The sequence below is a fragment of the Peromyscus eremicus genome, chromosome 7 (genome assembly GCF_949786415.1).
Source record: "Peromyscus eremicus chromosome 7, PerEre_H2_v1, whole genome shotgun sequence".
NCBI lineage: Eukaryota > Metazoa > Chordata > Mammalia > Rodentia > Cricetidae > Peromyscus > Peromyscus eremicus.
Window position 1 is genome coordinate 96,020,734 of NC_081422.1, and position 18,807 is coordinate 96,039,540.

Below are 18,807 nucleotides of genomic sequence, written 5' to 3' on the forward strand. Positions count from 1 at the left end.
TTTGTTTGGTGTGTGTGTGTGTGTTTGTGTTTGTGTGTGTGTGTGTGTGTGTGTGTGTGTGTGTGTGTGTGTGTAGGATGGGAGATATCCTAGTTGTTCCTCTCCACTTTCCTTAATGGTGACACAGTGGTCCCAAAGGCTACAGCTATAATCGAATGCTTCATCCAGGAAGTCCAGCACCAGCTAACCCTCATCCTGGGACCACCACTGGAGGTACCCTGCCTGACGGTTACTCAAGTGGATCCCACCCCAAAACGTCTTAGAATGATTGTGTAAATATATTTTTCTAAAATATGAAGTACATTAAGCCTGTGTGGTTTTAATATATGAATGATCATTCCTGAGGTAAGAGTACAGGTCCATAGTCTGCTTGTTTGCTTATTTGTCTTGTGATGAATCACTGTTTATCTCTTCTTCTTTAAGGGGATTTATGGATAATTCATTCCATTAAAAAAGTCTAATCCTTGTAAAATGGTTAAATGATTAAAAATTCTGGCATAGAAAATATTAATCAAAGATTTAAATACCAGTGCTAGTAAACACTGGCACAAGGCAAATAGACACTACTAACCTTTATTTGTCACACCACGTGACTTGAATAATGATGATGTCTTCAGATCTGATGGAGATTTGGCACCCAAAGCTCACAACTGTCATGGAGAACATTTGGTATACAAACTTTCATTCCTGATCATTAATGATTAGCCTCACAATTTATGTGTGTTGAGATATTTGCTAATGAGCCTAATATATTTATAAAAATTATATATAAACAAAATTACATATATTATAAATATGATTTTTTAAAAAAAGAATATGTATGTCACAACAATTGGAAATCACTGCTGCAGACAGTTGCAGCTAATGATGCTGGTTGTCTCTCATGGCCAAACACAAGCTGGGAGATGTTCTGGGCTTCCCGTGGGAAACACTGCTTTTATACTATGAGAGCCTTCTCCCTGGATGGTTTCGAGTTGCAAAAAAAAATCTCATCATGTATGTATTCTATCATCCATAAATTTTTTATCACTTCTTGTTTCCTTTATGACACTATGGTTTATATTAAGTGCTAACACAGATTTATTCTACTTTCCCCCAAGAAGTGACTGACACTTCTGTGAAGACCTGTGGGTGGAAGGGGCAATTGAAGGGGTAGATCACCATCCCAAATTTGAAACCAGAGAAGATTGCCACTGAACTTTGAAAATCAGCAGTTCAATACTGACTGAGCCCCCTTTGTGCACAATACTTTCTTTTTAGTTTGGCTGGTATTTAGTAAGACAAAATCCCAAACAAACAGAAACAGCTTGAATCAGGAACCAGAAGATAGAATATGCCAGCTTAGGTTTCATAAGGCAGTATGGGCAGTCCTGCAGCCCACATGTGGCTGTGGTATGTTGTTAAGGGATAATTTAAGACGTGGTGGGGAAAGCCAACTGAGATTAGCACTGGGTAATGTTGTCTCAAGAGAAATAGTAACATGTGACTTTATTTTTATTTGGAAGTGTGTGTGTGTGTGTGTGTGTGTGTGTGTGTGTGTGTGTGTGTAAGAGAGAGAGAGACAGACAGACAGACAGACAGAAAGGGGGTTGCATTTGCATGTGTGTGCACTTATGGGTATGGGTGCAAGTACCCATTCATGTGCCCGTGGAGACCAGAGGTTGAGGTCAGCTTGTCCTCCTCTATAGCTCTATCACTCATAGTTTTTGCAACAGGGTCTCTCACTGAACCTAGAGTTCACCAACTGGCTAGACTGGCCTATCAGCACGCCCTGCCAATGTTCCCAGCACTGGAATTAGAGGTAGATATCACCACGCTCAGCTTTGGATATGGATGCTGGGGATTCAACCAGGGTCCTCCTGTTTGAACAGGGAGTACTTTATCTACTAAGCCATATCCCAAGCCCCTGGAACGTAAATATCCCCCACCAGTGTATGGTTAACAATGAATTAGAGCAAAGCATTTTCCATCCACACCAACTCCAACCACAATGAGAGTCACCTTCACACGTCCTTGCTTGCCGCTATCCTTCGAGGCTTCTGTATTTGTTTTTAATGAGAGAAGCTGGTTTGTTTGTTTGTTTGTTTGTTTTGTTTTGTACAAGAAGGCTCTCCTATTGCATGGTTTTATGACACTACATTCCCTCTTAAAGATGTCAGGTAGCACATTCAAAATGAAGATGAATTTAAATTAATAGAGTTTGAGATTCCTTTTTGAAGAATTTCACGAGGCCCTTTGAAATAATCAAGTGTCACAAACATGGGTCAGAACGTAGACATCAGGCACAGAATATCCTAGAGGATGATACAGTTGTCAAAGAGGTATTTTTTTTTCCTTCTGCAGTGACAGGGGGCTCTGACAGCTCTGGGTTGTCAGCAGGCAGACATATGAGGATGAGGGGAATCAGAAATGAAAGATGGCACTGAAAATAATTCCTTCTGTGGCTGGGAGATGATGGTGATACTTCTACCATAATGCAATCCCAAAACAGGATCAAAGCAAAACTCCTCAACCTGTAGAAGAAATCCCCCCTGATAATACCCTCTTTCCAGCCCTTTCTATATAGATTGGTGTTCCCAGAGGGTGAACAGAAAAGGGCAAGATGGTGGAGGCAATCTGTTTAGGTTTATAGATTGCTTAAGGCCTGGAGCATCAGGGAATGAGCAGTTTTCTGTCTTATGTCCCTGAGTAGATGGTCCCAGGGAATCTGGTGACACTGGAATGGTACAGCAGTGTGCAGAGCCCAACATAAAAGAACCTACCTTCCTAATTGGGTTACACTTGCACTTGATAAGGTGAAGCCTTTTCTGGCCTTATTTAAGAAAGGCTTAAGGCAATGGTTCTCCACCTGTGGGTTTTGACTCCTTTGGAGTTGCATATCAGATATTTATATTATGATTCGTATCAGTAGCAAAAATACAATTATGAAGTAGCAACAAAATAATTTCATCATTGGGGGTCACCACAACATGAGGAACTTTATTAAAGGGTTGCAGTATTAGGAAGATTGAGAACCACTGCCTTAGAGAAACAGCTTTCCTCAAACTTTTTGGAAATAGCTGATAACTAGAGTTATTAGCTCTCAGGAGTGAACCGTTTGAGGAATCTGACTAAGGAACAGAGCCTCAAATCAAGCTACACCAGGGCACCTTCTCCAAAACTAACCATAATGGTGGGAAAACAAGTAGATTTATGTTGAGCTCACTCTTGTCCAACGTCTCTGAAGTATGGAGCTTAGCACTGGGATGGATACAAGAACCAAAAGGCTGCAGAATAGGGAGACGGACCTCTGCACAGGTCCCCAAAACTTGCTCTTTTATATGATCAACCATGGCTCTGCTTCCCAAGGTCTTTCTGAATGTCTGAGAAAACATCTGTGTTTCTATCAAGTCTCATGATAATGAGTTTCCCAGGTTCTTTTTCTTATGTTGTTGAGTCCAAGGCTTCCCCTCTTAGTCTTATGCTGTGCCGTTTGAAGACAAGGTTGACATTCACCCAAGTACTCTGAATTTTTAGAAAACCTGACATCTATCTCCAAGCTTGTTTCTCTTTGGTGACTTTGTGCTCTGCAATATATCAGGCTATCACTTTATCTGAAAAGCAGAGAGAGGTGTCTTTTCTAAAATACTATAAAAATAGCATTAGAAAAATAAGTGTCTAAACTCTTAGGCTTCTTGTACATACTGAAGACTGAACCCTAAGCTTCCTGTGAGCTAGAAAAGTTAAGCAAGCTATGTCTCTATCCCTTTTATTATTTTCATTTTGAGACAGGATCTTGCTATGTTGTATAGGCTGGTACTGAATTCATCATTTAGACTGGCAAGCATCAAAACTGTGATTCTTCTGTTGAGACCAAGGTTGGATAAAGCACAGAGACAAATAGCCAAACGAACCGAAACACATGAAATATGAACCAATGGCTGAGGGGTCACCAACTGGATCAGGCCCTCTGAGTGGGTGAGACAGTTGATTGGCCTGATCTGTTTGGGAGGCATCCAGGCAGTGGCACCAGGTCCTGTGCTCATTGCATGAGTCGGCTGTTTGAAACCTGGGGCCTATGCAGGGTCCCTTGGCTCGGCCTGGGAGGAGGGGACTGGACCTACCTGGACTGAGTCCACCAGGTTGATCTCAGTCTGTGGGGAAGGCTTTGCCCTGGAGGAGATTGGAATGGGGGGCGGACTGGGGGGAAGGTGAGGGGGCGGGAGGGGGAAGAACAAGGCAATCTGTGGCTGATATGTAGAACTGAATTGTATTGCAAAATAAAAGTTAAAAAAAAAACTGTGATTCTTCTATCTCAGTCTCCCAAGTAGCTGTGATTATAGGTATGCACCACTGTGTACTGCTTACACCATTTGACTTAACGTAAAGAAAGCTGAAATCTAAAGACTGCATGAGGAGAGTAAACTAGTTTCCAATCTTAATTTTTCTAAACATTCTAAACATTCGCTGGGAGCAGAATAAAACTAGCGTGAAATTAGGATACTAGGAATTGTCAATGTGCATGTCTTCCCCCCCGTAAGGCAGCAATTGCTGTTGCTACTTCTCTATTTTGTAAGATTGCAGAGGGGAGAAAAGAGGGCCTATTTCTGGGGAACAGGCCCATGCAAGTTCCAGGGTACCATAGCAAAAGAAGAGAGTTAATTCAAGAGTATATGCAGAATATCAGGACCACCAGGCCCCTTTTCACTTTCAGTCACCAGAACTCTAGCAGCCAGATTTGGCTTCCCAGAATGACAAGACAGCAGCTCTTCTCTCGGTCATCTGAACAGTCTAGAAGGGTTTGTGAAGATAACAGAATTAAGGATTCCCCAAGAAACAAGTCAGCCAGCAGTCCATATTGTTGGTTCATGCCCCAGGCTACCTTAATATCCACAAGAGGGATGTCCTGCTATTTGTATAGTGCTCAGCCATACTTCCAGTTTCCTATCTCCATGAAACCAGAGAAAAGTAATTACCAAGATTTTCTTTCAGAGAGCAAAAATGTAATCTTAAATACAAAAAAAGGAACTACAAAAGGGAATAAATTACTGGAAGGATTAGAAGATGAAATTGATGGGAGCATTTAGAAAATAGAAGAATGAAAAATAGAAGCAGACTCAAAGGGAAATCATAGATCATTTGGGGATATCCTAAAGATGTAAATTTGAAGTGATAGGCATTCTCAAAAGACAAGTTGGAAGGAAGGCAGTTAACCCAACTGAGTGCCCAGGAAAAAGTTAGAGCAATATACATCACCGTCATCAGATTATTATCATGTTGTAAAAAGTTAAATAAATGTGTGTGGTTATTCACAACAGTTGGAAAATAGGCAAAGCCAAGCTGCAAAACTCTTGCAAGAGGGTCACATCAGGGGATAGTCCCAAGTTCCTCTGGCTTTCTGTCTGAGGATGCTTCTCTACTATGGTACAAAGAGGAGGATTCCAATAGAAGCAAAGTCTCACTAAACTGAGGAAGCAAGGTCCAGCATTCATAGCATCTGCACGTCCTGGAGTAACTGCTATGTGAGTACCTCTAATACTCAGCAGTGAACAGATGCTGTAGAATGGGAGACACTAGAGTTTGCATCTATCAGAGTGAAAACTCCCTGTTGAGACATGGGAATATTCAAGTCCTCCCCCTAAAAGGCTACATCTCAACTACAAGGATCACATACTTTATGAGAAAGAAAAAGAAAGGACTTAAGGGAGACATAAAATACTTAACAAAATTTTGAATCCAGCCATTATGAAGAAACACTGCTGGAATGAGATTCATACCAAGAAGACAGAATTGAAATCAGCGCCTTGTAGAGACACCTGCACTTCCATGCCCATTGCATCATTACCCACATTATCCAAGGTGTGGAGGCAATGTCCACTGACAGATAAATGGATTTAAAACGTAGCACATAGGATGGTATATTTACTTGTTTATAGCCTTGAAAAAGATGGATATTTTGGTATTTTCTACATCAAAGATGGATTTGGAGGACATTGTGGTCAGTGAGAAAAGCCATATTTAGAAGCAGAAATACCACATGATATGACTTACATGATGAAGCTAAAACAAATCATAGGAGCAGAAGGAGCAGGATAGTAGTTGTCATGGTCTTGGGAAGGAGTAGCCAGAAAATGTTAGGTGAAGAGTCCAAAGTTTCATCAGGCCAGAAGTCTGCTGGATAGCACTGTACCTGCAATAAACCTTAATGATTTATATAAAGCATTCACAGACAGATACAAATCATTCATTCACTGACATTCACTATCATTCACTGACAGATCTTATGTTACATGTTCTCATTACAAAATAATACATGAAAAGGGTATGAGGAAACTTTTGTAAAGAATGGATGGATTTATAGCTAGTGCAATAGCTTCATGAGTGTGTGCATGTCTTTAGACTCATTGAGTTGTATACAGTCAATATGTACAGCTTTTATCCAAATATTTTTATTTGTATGTGTATTTTTGTGAGATTATATTTTAATTACAGCATTTCTCCCTTCCCTTTCATCCCTCAAAACCCTTCTCTGTACCCCTCCCTCTCTCCTTCAAATTCATGGCCTCTTTTTTCATCAATCGTTACCACATGCATGTATACATATATGCCTGTATATACATAAATATTTCTAAATATAACCTGTTGAGTCTATATAATGTTACTTGTATGTACATTTTCAGGACTGACGTTTTGGCACTGGTCAATCAATTGGTGTACTCTTCTTTGGAAAGAGCCATGCTCCCAGCTTTACTCAGTTGCCTGTAGTTCTTTGTGCAGGGTTGAAGCCTCATAGGCTTTTCCTCATGCAGTTATACCTCAGCTCAAGGAATATTGCAGAAGAGAGAGCAGAAAGATAGTAAGAGTCAGAGGATCAGGAACTTTGCTTTGAGATAGGGTGCGTGTGCGTGTGCGTGTGCGTGTGTGTGTGTGTGTGTGTGTGTGTGTGTGTGTGTGTGTGTGTTTTGGTCCATGTGAGTGGATGCCATATGTATATGGGTCCCAGTAGAGGACAGAAGAAGGTGTCAGATCCCTTGGACCTGGAAATACAAGTGGTTATAAGTTATCTGATGTGGGAGCTGGGAACTGAACTCTGGTCCTCTGGAAGAGTAGTAAGTATTCTTAACCACAAAGCCATCTCTCCAGTTTCAATGTATAAGTTGTTTAATGACAATTATATGCCATTACAGTAGCATTTTTAAAAAGAATATAAATGGGAAAGTAATTATTTCAATAAATATGGGAAAATGGCAAAATCCAATACTTACTGATGATTTAAAAGCCTCTCAGAATTAATAAAAGGAATCGCATCAATCTGATTTTTAAAAATTCTGCCCTTCCCCCAATCCTATAGCTAATATCACATTTAATGACAAAGCACTGAATGCCTCTTCCCTGATAGCATCAGTCTATTTTTTCTTGCCACGTCTACCAAGTTTAGCATGGGAGGTTGCTGGGTATCAAATTCCTTTCAGGTAGGAAGTAGGATGCTTGTGGGACTTAGAACAGGAAGAACTCATAATTCCCAGGAAATTCCTGAAACTAGTAAGAGCCACAAGGCCTCTATCCAAAGCTGTCTCTGATTCATGAGGGACTCTGGCCTATTGAGCAGCCTACAAGTCCTGCAGGTAGTTCCAGGGTCACAGCTTCTGCGCATCATTATACATGCTGGGGTGGGCTATTGGTTATGTGGCTCCTGTTACGCTGTCCTCACTGCAAGTAACCCTTCATTAATATGCATACAAGAAACCCTAATAAACATATTGGTTTGTCAAGTTGGACTTCAGTAGAATTGCACTCTAGTATGTTATGGTTTCTCTGTCTGGGGTGAGTAGGAAAAATCTCACAGATCTGAGTCTTTGTAAGCTGTGGAAGTCTAGCCTGTGGTTATTCACAAGCAGTGTAATTGCTTACATGGAAAATCTTAAGGAATTCACACACCAAAACAAAACACCACTACCAAATCTAAGTTATGAACTTGGCAAGGCACATAATGCAAGGCCAATATACAAAACGGCATTGAGTACACCAAATGGCATAAAATATACCAAATTGCATCAATTATACTGACGGTATCAAATATACCAAACAGCATCAAATACTCTATTTTCACATAATAAACAATTAGAATATAAGATAATCACACAGTATGTGCAGCACAGTCCAAACTTCAAGACATAGTAGATATAATATAAACAGATAAGAAGATCCATTGATGGTAGGTAATAGATTCGATAGAAAAAAGATACTACAGGATCAGAGAAAGAAATGACCACAGAAATACATATGAACTTTCCCCCTGAACAAAACAATGTCTATTTCATCTGACTTTTTTATCATCATGATAAATGACATTTCTGTCTACATAGTTGCCCAAACCAGAAGTCAGGAAGTCATTTCTACCCCTACTTCTCCCTCAAGCATCCCATCCAAACAATCACCAAGTCCTGTTAATCCTTCCTTCAAAGACAGCTTTAATCTGCTCACTTCTCTCCCTCTGAGCTGCAATCACTCTGGTCCAAGCCATTATCATTTCTCACTGGGACTGCCTCCTAAATCCTTTCCCCAAATCCAATACATTTTGCACAGAGCAATCACAGTGATGTTCTTGGAAAGTATACTGGATGCTGCCTCCTTCTGCTTAACACCCTTCAAAGGTTTCCAATTGCCTTGACTGTTAGGGGAGCTCCTACCTGAGGTAGAATGGGAGGATCTCCAGTCTATCCCTCCCACCCTGCTCCAGTCTCCTGCCTGCAACCTGCAAGGCTAGTGGACACAGGATGGGGAAAAGCAGTCACTGACCTCCTTTGTCATCCAGTACTCCAACACACAAAACACCAGGGTTTGTGAGAAATGCCCCTGAAGGTATATGGGCCCAGGGTCTGTTAGCTTCAGAGGTCAAGAAAACATTTGACTGAGCCCTGGGGGACAAGAAGAACTCTTTGAAAAGCAGGGGAACCGGGTTTGCAGCAGAGACCAGCACAAGCAGGAAGGGTAGAAAGCAAGAGGCAGGAGGAGCAGCTGGTGTAAGGGCAGTCAATGTCTGCGCTGTGGTGAGGGAAAGCAGAGGAAGAATGTGGGGCCCTACTCCCAAGCCCTAGACTTGTTACTGAGTGCCACAGTCTGACGGATAATCATTTGGGGGAGATTTCTTTCCCAGCTGCTGTCTAGAGGCAGCTTGACCCCCAAATCAGTGGAAGAAGTTCAGATATCTAGCAAAAATGACTCCAGCTGCAGAGGCCTGAAGGTACGTCAGAGGTGGGGACAAGTGAGAATCCAGCATGAGTCTCAGCCTCTTGACCAAGAACAACTCTGGTATTGCACCTTGTTACTTGATAACTAGGGGCTCTTTCTCCATTCCAAGAGAGTTCCCCCATCTAAAATCTTCATAGATTCATTGGCCCTTCCTATGAGCTTCCTGATGCCTGGGTCTTTTTGGCCAAAGGCTAAAATTCATCAAGGGCTAGAGGCGACTCACGTAAGCAACACACAGAGTCAGTGGGGTTTGGTAGGAAGTGGAGAGAGTACCAGTGTCGGGCTGGGTCTCCCCAACCTGGCCTTTGAGGCAACTGTTCCCTTAATGTTCTTCACAGACTATCTGTTTTGAAGGCCCCATTTTTTATTCTCTCTGAGAAACCAGTTGGAAATGATGACTTCCCTTCCATCATAATACTGTGTGTGTGAAATTCACATACCATTAAGCATTGGCGATAGTCATTCTGACTCTTGGTGACCCGGATCCTAGCAGAAAATCTTTCAGCCAGCCATCCCTCAAAGCACCCCAAAACTATGAGCAGTGTACTCACTAGACTGCTCACCCATGTCTTGGGGAGGTCTATTTCTAGTTCTGAGCTCCCCCACTGGTTTACAGAACATTCACTGTGTCTTGAGGTGAATGACTTCCATATTCATCTAGATCAAGTTACATTCTTAACTGGCAGTGAGCTGGAAGCCAGGAGTGTCCAGGGACACACTTGATGAGTGGGAAGGGGGGATGTGACAAAGCACAGCTGAGAGAGGGCAGAGATGGGTAATCTCTTTGCATGTGCCCTATAGAGCTTAGAGAGTTCCATCAGCTAGTTATACTTGGGGAGCCAGGGGTCAGACAATCTCCATAGCTGGGGCAATTCACAGCTTACCTCCATAGCAGGCTTGTTCTCCTACAAAGCTGTCCTTAGAGAGGATAGGTTCCAAGCAGCCTTCCTGCCCGAATCAGAACACTGTGTGTGCTTGTCTTTATTCCTTCCCTGGAAATGATGTAGAATAAGAATCAGGTGGAAACACTGTCTCCTACTTTTCTGTAATTTCACACAGGAAGGCAAGTGGCCAGGGCAGGGTAATTACCCCTGGCCTTCCCATCTGTGCTGGAGAGAAGCCTGGCACACAGCCACCCGTGCTCTGATCTATGCTCCAGGCAAAGGAGCTCCTGACAGCAAACTGACACTTCCATTGCTCTCATGCCAGCAAGAGACACAACTTTAATTAAATGGGTTGCTTAAAACTGTGGCAGAAGAGCTGGGACTCAGACGACCCTTCTTCCGTGTGACGTCACCCTGCTCGCGGGTGCTCTTTCTCTGTTCCTGGGGACTAATCTCCCCTTGGAAGCTGCCTTTCTCTGGCTTCTGACCACTGAGATTTCTTTCACTTGTGCCTTCAAAGCCCTTTGCAAAAATACACTCCGGGGAGGCCAGAGCCGGTGGGAGGTGTGGGGAAGGAAAGAGCGCTTTCTCTGTGGGTCATCCCTTCGCCTTCTCTCTGACCCTCTCCGCCCAATCCCTCTCTGCTGTCTGATGTGTGTTTCCTAAGAGCAGAAAATGTGAACACTCTGCTGAGCTTTGGACTAAGAAGCATCCAATTTGATCACAGTCTACAGGCGTAGATACAAGCGATAAGAAAAATAAGGCACGTCTCTCAGAAACCTCGTTGTGCGACAGCCAGGGGAGCCTAAAGATGAGGCAAACTTGGTATCTCCAGAACTAAGGGTCCTTCAGTCCCCGGAACCAATCTCAGCAGGATGCTGGAAGAAAGACAGACACAGTCATATTTCAGAATAGATTCGTCCAAGGTCCTGTGGGCTGACCTCCTGGGGGTCATGGCCAGACACTCCTGCATCACAGTCCTCCACCTGGGGCCTGAGCTTTGTTTATTTCCTAATTTAACTGTTTGATACAAAAGAGTCTTACCAGGCAACATGACTCCTGCCTATGATCTGAGCATTTGCCGGGAAGACTGAGGCAGGAGGAGGATTGCTGTGGGTTTGAGGCCTACCTAGCCAACACAGTGAGTTCCGGGCCAACCTGTGCTACATCGGGAGACCATTTTGATAATAATAAAAAAAAATCAAGGACTGAGAAAATGACGCAGGAGGTACAGTGCTTGCTTTGCAAGCATGAGAACCTGAGTTTATTTGATCCCTGGGACCTGCCTAAGAAATGTTTTAGCGTACTTGGAACCCCAGTGCTGAGGCGACAGAGATGGGGAGGGGGGGGATCCTTGGAATCCACCAGCTGACTCATCTAACCTACTTCTCAAGTTATGGGTCAGCAACAGACCTTGTTTCCACAAAACAAAACAAAAAGGTGGATAGTTCCTGAAGAATGACAGCCAGGGATGTCCTCCAGTTTCCAAACACTAGTGCACACACATGCATGCATACCTGTGTGCATGTGTGCACACACAGTATTATTATTATTGATAAATCTCTCTTTGCTTGCAAGTGTTAAGTAGGATATTGTGCTTCTGCCTTGGCCCCTTGAAACTCATCCTTAGCAGGCTGCCACATTTAAAGTAAAAGGAAGAAAAAAAATAATAAATAACCTGACTGTGTGTGATAGCTGGGTGTCAGAGATGGATCGGAGACGATGCTATTCCTGGTGACTTATTCTCAGTAAGAAATTTATCAGGACAGGGAGAATGTTTAATCAGAGGAAGAAGCAGATGAATCAGGCTCATTACATCCACCTTCTGCAATGACATCAGGCACTAAAAGGCCAGGAGAAAACCAGGCCTTTATCTACCCTCTTAACAGTTTTTAATTTTTTAAAGGCATTAAATTCTTTTAAAATAAATGAAGAGTTCTGAAGGTTTTTTAAATAACTGTGACTTGACTAAAAGTTGGATTGAGAACGTCGTTTTTTTTCTGGAAATTTCCCCTAGCCTTTGAAGTGCTCCAACTATATTCTCCCTTCAGAGGGAAAATGGTTGTTTTGAAAGTTGCCTTTTAAGCAGCAACGTTGTTTTTCCTCTGCTGAGAGCCGCTCTTGTGCACTTCAAAAGCAGAGCATGTCAGCCTTCCCCACCCTGTTTCTCCCCTTTGAAGTGAATGTGGGGGCAGTGGCTGTCTCCTGATCAACACTCGCAAAATTTCCATGGCACTTTGCGATGTTCAAAGCTCTTTCAGAACCATTATCTTATTTGATCCTCATTGCAACCCCTGAGGTAGGCAGGGAAGGTACCTGTCCCCATTTCACAGATTCGCAACTGGGGCACTCAGAGGTGGAAGTTTGTCTCAAAGTGACAGGACCCCCGGAACAGAGGTGGCAGAGCAGTGCTTAGCCTTCAGTGGCTTCCTTGGGGATCATCCTGACAATCCACACCTTCTGGCTTCCTCAGGCATCTGGAGGATTAGGGAATGGGTGGCATCCTGAAGCTTGGCTGAGTTCATTGTGTAAGGTGTCTGTGTGCTCTGAGCCCTAGAGATGGGAGCTAGGAGTTCACTCGTAAGACTTCATGCATGGAGGGAAACAAAAGTCCCCAAACAAAGCCCAGCCTTGGCAGATTGTCCCTTCACCCTACACACACCAGAAATGTCCCCAGCTGTGATCCCATCTCTCCTCACCTCTGCCTTTAACAGAAGCACAGGCCTAGTCTCCCGGCTCAGAGGCTACTGTCCCAGCTAAGCCTGGTGGTATTTTCTGTTACTGGTATTAACGACAATGGTATTTTCTGTTAATTTTGAAGCCAGTCTGGTATGTTAATTTTTGTCCACAGCTTAGCGCATCCTCAACCTCATGTATCTTATTTCTGGTAACTTCTCCTGAGACCTCGGCAGAGAGCTGAATGAATCTGACATTCCATGGTGAAGGAGGATGTGGGGATGCCAGGATGGGTGACCCCAAGTACTGACATTTCTCTCTCCAGACTGGGGGATCAGAGAGGTTTCCAAGGAAAAGGAAGACCCAATCTGGTGCCTGAACCGTGAGTAGGTGTTAGCCAGGCAAAGATGGTGTGGAAGGGCAGGAAGAGGGAACAGGGAGAGAGGGCCTGCTCTGAGGAGAAGCAACATGGAGAAAAGCCAGAAAGTGGGAGGGAATTCATGGGGCGGGGGGTGGCTAAAAGTAGCTCACTGTGACTAGAGCATAGAGTTTGGGAAGAAAAGGAGGGCTAATAGATGAGGCCATGCCATGAGGGCTTAGTCATAAAGGAATGAATTTAAAATCTTGGACTTTTTCCCGAAGGCAATGTGCAGCCTTTAATAAGGGTTTTCAAGTAGGAGAATGTCAGGCTCAAATTTGCATTTTAGAAAGATCATCGTCGTTGTAGTCTGGAGAAGCCAGCATAAATAGGCAGAGAGGCCCAGCCTGTGCCACAGACCTGCTCTAGACACCGGTGACCTGAGAAGCAGGTCGACACACGAATGCCCCATTTGCTTGCATTCTCTGAGCTCTGTCCTCTTGCTTAGCAGGGTCATCAGAACCCTAAATTCTTGGCCGGGCATTTTTTTTTTCAGTTCCCCACAGCCATGCCATTGTGGAGCTAAGACCTTAGGATGTTTCATCTATATAAGGAGCATCCATCTGGAAAAATACTCTGTTTTTTGTCAAGTCAAAATTAAATATATTGTCCAGCAAGTATCCAATATCTTTTATTCAAGATGTTTCTCAAAATGGAACTCTGCTTTACTTAGTACCAAGAAAAACAGTCTGTGGTTTTCCTATATGCAAAGTGAGGCTTGTTGGGAAGGCACATGGTGATCAAACAGATGAGGGTCCTGGGTCCTCTAAGGCATGAAATAAAGTGATCGACACATGATGGCGTATTACAGTATAGGTGTTGAGTGTCCCCAAAAGTCCACTTGATAAAGGTTTGGAACCCACTGTGGTCCTACTGGGAGGTGGAGGAAACTTTGAGAGGTGGGACTTATTGGAAGGTCCTTAGGTTGCTGTGGGCAGTGGGGGAGCAGAGTATTCCCAGTCTCTTCCTGCTTCTGGGTTCATGGTATAAATCATTCTTGTTCCTGAAACAATATGCCTTGCAAGATACCCAAAGTGATGGAATATCAGAATTTAGCTAGGGCCATTAGCTAAAATAAACCTTTCCTTTTAAGAAGTTAATTGCTTCTGGCATTTTGTTATAATAAAGAGAAACTGACTAATACAAGGAGGTGGTGAACTTGGAACAGGTAACTACGGGCTCACGTTCTGGCTGCCCAAGTCTCTAGCCCTGGGGCAAGACACTTCATTTCAGTCAACTCTGCATTACCTTTCTAGTGCGGTGGGCAGCAGGTCAGTCTCATATCAATGAACTTCACCTCTTGTTCGTAAATTTTGGAAATTAAAACTAACTCTTCCTCCACCAGGATAGAGGAGTGAATGAAAAAAAATATGGAATTTGGAATCAATATCAATGAATTTCTCCTACCAAATCTGCAGACTTCATTTCATCAGAGTGAGAGGACTATGTAAATTTGATTTTTCCCCTGCTTTCTTTTTAACTATTGGGAAACTCAGAGCTAGCTCAAAGCTTACATGTAGTCTATAAGTATCTGTGCTCTTGTTGTTCACTGGGTGTCTGCATTCTACTTTGTATCTCTCTCTCTCTCTCTCTCCCTGTGTGTGTGTGTGTGTGTGTGTGTGTGTGTGTGTGTGTGTGTGTGTGTTATTGCTATTGCTTGAGACAGGGTCTTGTTATTGCCCAGGATATCCTGGGATTCTCAATCTTCCTGATTCTGCCTCCTGAGTAGATGAATACATCAGATGCTCATTGAATCTCATAAGTTCATGGTAGGCTTACTTAATAATTTTATTTGGTTATTAGCATGGTGCTAGGGAGACACAGCTACAGAACTTGATGTGAATATGGAGAGTTGGCTTTTGTTCTAGTCTTTCATCCTAAGTATAGAATTTCAACTTTGCTGTAAATACAGTGGTGGGGTGGGAGAAGGTATGGATGGTCTCTGACAGGAAGAGTCATCTATCTTGGAACCGGCCCTACTATTGAGAGAGTTGTCTGGAGGAATGCACTGAGTAGGTACCGAAGGCAGTAGGGCATTCAAGCTCATCAAAAAAGGAGTATATCATTGACAAAATGCAAATGTTTGGAACAGTGCTAGTTTTAACTTAATTGGGGCTCATGCAATACCACCTAGATGTAGATCGTCTTTATCTTGACTCTGTTCTCTTTCATATATTAGCTTTATGCCAATACTCAAGTTCCAGTAAAATGTGTGTAGTTCAGGCCTACAGGTGTTCAGGATCAGCCTCCAGCTTCTTTTTGCCCTTGTCTGAGAGTTTGTAAGAAAGCCTTTGTGCATCTCATTCATTTTAATTGAATTATGTTATATTGCCTCTTTATTCCTTCTTCATTGTAACTAGTGTGATTTGATATTCTGACTAGCTAAAATCATCCCAGGCTCACCTCTAGAATTAGGGATGGGTCATTTTGTCTCACTTGAGTGGACTGAAAATGGCAAAAAGGTGGTTTAAAACTTAATGACATTTTTCCCAGAAGAAGATGAGTGGGTGCTGTGTGGAAAATGAATAAGTAAAGGAGTGCTGGGGCTGGGCCAGGATCAGTTCCTGCCTTCAAAAGCATGCTTTCATACTCTGCTCTGTGATGATGACTGTACTTCCCTTGTGAAATGGCTTTCTGTTCAATTCTGCCAGTGAGAAGCACTGGAGAAACTAGACAGAAGGGAAACTGGGCCTTTTTACTTTTGTATGTTCTATCATTTTCTTTCCGGTAACAATGGATGGTTTGCATCTGCTTCCAGCTCCCTTTGTCCCTCTCAGCACCATTTTTGCCTCCAGTTCTACATATTCATTAGTTGTAGGCATAACTAGAGTTAGACTGCCCAGATTCTGGAGGGCAGGTGCAAAGTCTATCTCAGCGGGAAATGGTTACTCCAGAATAATGGCAGAATAGGCCAATTTACATAATCACAGACCCAGAAAGTAGTCTTGGGAAGGATTTGTAGTGTGGCAGACCAGAGAGGATTGTCTACAGCAGTGGATCAGACTGAATTTATTGACATGGTTGCTTAGTTAGCTGACTGAAACCTAAGCTCAGCGATATTGACGCACTCAAACATCAAGGGTGTGATACAGTCTAGAGGAAAAGGTAAAAATGCTTGGGAAATAGCAATGTTCCAGCAGGTTTATCATGTACACATTCCACACTGAGTCCCACCAAGCCCACTGAAAGAGTCGTAGCTGCACTCCCTATATCCAGAAGAGGGGAGCACCAGGAATCTTCATTGGCTCTGTTGTGACCACCCAGGGGCCTGGAGATGTTCCCACTGTGAAGTGTTCTTAGTTTGGATGGAGTTGACAGAGTTCTGAAGTAACTGAAGATAAGCAGCAGGAACTAACTGCCAGGATAAGGTGACTGTCATTACCGCTGTGAGCAGCATAAATAAAGTGGTCATCTTAGGTTAATCTTTGGCAATGGCTTGTTGACCATAGAAAAGAAATAGATACACAAAGGATTAAAATTATATATGGGAGAAAGCGAGAGTCTAGTGGTCAGAGACCTGGATTGAGATCCCAGATTGGGAAGTTCTGATCTTCATCCCAGTGTTGAGGAAAATGCCAGCTCACAGGTCCAGAGCCCTTGAGCTCTGCTGAGTTCAGTCCTTGAGATCAGAAATACCACCAGGTATTTCTCTATGTCTTCTTCAAAAGGCTATGGAGCTATTTACTAGGGTGACTGTACACAGGAGAAGGTGATACCCAGAGTGTTCAAGAAATGCTAAATACTGGGCCTGAGCCTACACTATTCATTTCAGATCCAAATACCACAGTAGTCTACTGGCAAAGTGAATGCTTATGAAGATTTGAAGATAAATTAGGCCCAATGCAGCTCACAGTAATCCCACTGGGTTTATTGATCCTCATTATGCTTATTTGCAAGTTCTTTAATGCATAATTAGAACAGACTACTCAGCAGCTAATGGAACCACCACATTTGCTCCTGGAGCTAAGAATTAAGGATTTAGAGTCAGAAAGCCTTAATAGAAGCTTCTAGAACTTATTCTCCTTTATGAACTAATAATCGAAAAGCAAGACGATGTCTTAGAAGAAACTACGGAGATTAAAGGCTTGAGCTGTACAGAGCTGGTGGACTGCCCACATCCCATTTAAAATTGTTTGTTGGCTTGTGCAGACAGTAAATGGACAGATCATGGAGAATGACTGTAAAATTCCATAAACTTAATCAGATGTTCACACCCATTATAGCTATTGTGTCAGTAACGGAATCTCACAAGATGAAAATCGGCATAAGCCGTGGAAATCGTTACATAACTATTGTGTAAGACTTTGTCACTAAACTAAGGACCATAAGAAACAGTTCCCTTTCACCTGGCAGGGTCTGCAGTGCACCTTCATGGATGCCTGCCCTTTGCAGAGCTATCATTGCCATCAAACATCAGTCACCGACTGAGGTTCTTAAAGTGCCAGGTGCCTTAGAAGCTTTTGAAAGATATCTTAGTGCCCGAGGATTGGAGATGTATCCCATAACGTTTTGGAAACTTATTGCCTCTTTGGCAGGTTTAGGATGCCTATGATCTAGAGCCCAGCTTCTTAAACTGAGGGCCGAGACCCTGTGGAGTTGTATAATGGAAGGTGTGTGTATGGGGGAGGGCTGTCATCAGAACTTCAGCAGAAGTAAAAAGTTCACGAGCACTCAAGAAACAAAACTTAACTCAAAATCAATGCACAATGAATCTGTGGTGTTTCTGGCAGTGTTTATCCATGTGGCACCATAGGACTTCACTGCAGCCTTTGTTCTGGATACACAACATGCGCACTTTGCACTGTGCATACATCTGACCAATGATTTCTGCCTGAAACACTCAGCTCAAATTTGAGACTATTGTATGGTATAAAATCTTGTGCTTTTATTGTGCATGCCAAGCTATTTTTTCGATTACGAAAACATGGTCAGTGGTTTGTGTGTGGAAAACAAAGGCTTTTAATGTTTTCCTACCATCACTCAACAACATATAAGTGTTAGATTTGTAAACCTTTGGAATGAATTGGGTTAAGAAATTTGAGTTTAAAAATACTGCTGAGTTGTTGACTCAAGTTTCATAGAAATATCATTCAAAAACTTTTGGCCAGAGACTAGGACAGAATTTCCAACCATTTCTGAAATGACCCTAGACATAAATCAGCCATTTTGCACCACGTATTTCTGTGAAACTGTATACTCCATATTGACAGTTACAAAATCAAAATACCAATCAAATCTGTAAAATGTTGAATGTGGTATATGTCCTGCACTATCAAATATTTAGCCAAGATTTAATTCTTCATATGGAAATAAAAACACATGTCCATGTCATTAATATGCAAATTTTACCTTCAAAAATGGTAAAATTATATGTATATGCCAAAGAGGTGTTTTAAAATAAATGTCTTTATGATTTATTGCCAGTAGATGTTTGACTTGTATACCTATTTTATATGTCTATATACCTGGTGTCATATAAATATTTCTTGGATAAAATCAGACTCTAAGAGGAAAAAGTTTAAAAAGTCATGACCTAGATCATATAGGGTATGAAATGAGAGATCATGCGGGATATGTCCTTCAAAGTGAAACACCATC